This window comes from Castor canadensis, chromosome 15, assembly GCF_047511655.1.
Source record: "Castor canadensis chromosome 15, mCasCan1.hap1v2, whole genome shotgun sequence".
Lineage (NCBI taxonomy): Eukaryota > Metazoa > Chordata > Mammalia > Rodentia > Castoridae > Castor > Castor canadensis.
Window position 1 is genome coordinate 42,569,772 of NC_133400.1, and position 2,346 is coordinate 42,572,117.

The 2,346-nt window shown below is 48.5% G+C and overlaps 1 pseudogene; it reads right to left on the reverse strand.

The window, feature by feature from the left end:
* Positions 1-1,342: 1,342 nt before the first annotated feature.
* On the reverse strand, positions 1,343-2,070 carry LOC109702501 (transmembrane protein 127 pseudogene; annotated as a pseudogene).
* Positions 2,071-2,346: the final 276 nt, after the last annotated feature.

Genomic DNA, 2,346 nt, shown 5'->3' on the forward strand with positions numbered 1-2,346 from the left:
CAAGTTTCACCTACTCTATGCCTCAGGTCTCAGGGCAGAAAATTCATCAAATCCAGAGAAAATAGGGTAGCCAGAGTGATGACCAGGCAAGAACTAGCCAGTAGCACACTGCAAGACCAGAGTACATTCGAGAAGGATTGAGGGGCATGCTGCAAGCTATACCCCTAAGTACTAGTCTAGAGGACACACTGAGTTTGACACTACTACCAGATCTGTCAGTCTGTCAGGGTGGTCTTGACATTAAGTTTATGGGCTGCTGCTTGGCATTCCTATATGGAGAGTGAAGGATACTGCCGTGCTTGGTCCCTGCTTCTGAAATGAGGCCAGGTATCATCTCAATGCTGCAGTCCTGAGATGCTCCATGCTGACTGGCCAGCCAGGCCATAGCCCTCAGCCCTTTTGAGGCCACGAGGATGTGGTTCCTCAAGAAGAGCCCAGGGAGCTACTGTCGCTGGGAGGAAAGAAACCAGGGCAGAGAGGATGCATTCTGCTGGGAGAGAACCTAGGAGGGGTGGCCATGAAATCAGAAGGAAGTATGGTCCAAATATTGAAGAGCCAAAGGGATTGAGATACGTTTCTGAAAAATGACAACAGACTTGTCTCTGTTTAAAAAAGACGATACAGTTACTGTTGCTTGATTTTGTTTTTCCTTTTAAAACCATTCAATTTAAAGGAGAAGGGATAGGAAGATTGAATCTCCTTTACTCTACTTCTACAGAGGCACGAGGGGGCCTCAGTCTCCTGCCCAGTTCTGCTCTCCAGCCTGGTTCCAGCTTTACAAAGCCAGGACAGGGTGGAGAAAGTATTGCTCTGCTCTCCAAAAGCAATTACTTCTTCCCAGAAAATCAGAACACATGTGAAGAAAAACCAAAAGACTAAAGTGCACAGAATTCACCAACTGGGAAGCCTGGGCCTGAGACATTCCAAGAAGGAATGAGGGGTCAGCCCAGAGCTACAGGTGTGGTACAAATACTGGGCCTCATAAAGTGAGCCAGTGGGGGACAGTTCCCATTCCCTTATGCCTTAGTGACACTTCTGTTTGAGACTGTCCACTACCAGCAGAACTCAAAGAAATTCCCAGTCCCAAAACTATGATCCATGAGGGAATGAAATTTTTCTGACCCTCCCTGGTTTATAGTGACTAGTGACTTGGAAGGGAGCAAAGGGAAGCAGGAAGGGGAAGAGTGTGTTATGTAAAATCTCTGAATCCCAGCATTCAGAAGCTGGAACACATGGGCAACTTTAAAGACAATATGTCCTTGGGAAGGTTTTATGAATTTGGTCAGGGTCCTACTGATTAGGCCTATTGGGGGAAAGAGTTCCTTTGAGTGTATGAGGAACTTCAACTTGGGGGAGTGGCTGCCAAGGAGGAAAGCTCTGCCTGGTAATACAGTATGTAGGCAGAGGGTGGCTGGAATTTGTTGATGACCTCATACTCTGTTGGGTAGGTCTCATTCTTCTCCATCCCCAACAGCAGCTCCAAGGTCTACTCCTCTTCCTCTGTAGGGTAGTGGCATTGGAAATTCACTTGCAGTGGCCAGGATTGAGGCTCCACCAACTCCTACCACCAGGTAGAAACTAACAGCAAATGTGATATAGACCTAGGAGCTATGGTACTTATTATGTTGCTGCTGCTGAACCAGGATGAGTTCAGAAGCCCAGTAAGAAAAGCTGATAACATTGTCACTCTGCAGGGTGGTGAGGATATAGGCAGACATAGCAATTGGTGATCATTAGGGCTGGATGCTTGGGCCCAAAGACATCCAGAAGGAATGCAGAGAGACTTCAAAGGATACCCAGGAAGCAGGAGGTGGCAATGACAGCACTGTCTGGGGGTTCATGCAGAAATCTGTCTGTAGGTCTGGGTGCAAGTAGCCCAGCACATCAAAGACACATAGTTCCTGGTGGGAACAGGTGCCTCCATGGATGTGCATCCCAGGAGGGCTTGATGAAGGTAGTGCATAGCACAGTGATGGATAGGGCACTAGGAGGGGCCAAAGACAGGATGCACTCTGGCTGCTTGGGCAGAGGGCTGCCTCACGGGCTTTTCCACTGGGGCCCACTGGGCAGTCAAACCCCCACCTCATGCATACCCAGAGATGCTGAGCTCTCTGGGGTGCATGGAACTTGACAGTCATCAGGTCTCATGGCAAGAATGCCCTTGCTCTGTCCCATCACAACTTTCTCAGCTGCTGAGGCTAAGCGATCCCAGACCCTCAATCCAGCTTAGCCTGACCCCAGGTGAGACACTTTCAATTTCATCCTCCTCTACCTTGTTCTCTTCTGGTCTGGGATAATTTTTGGTGTGTCACTTTTCATTGTTGATAGTGGCTATTTGCTCTATAC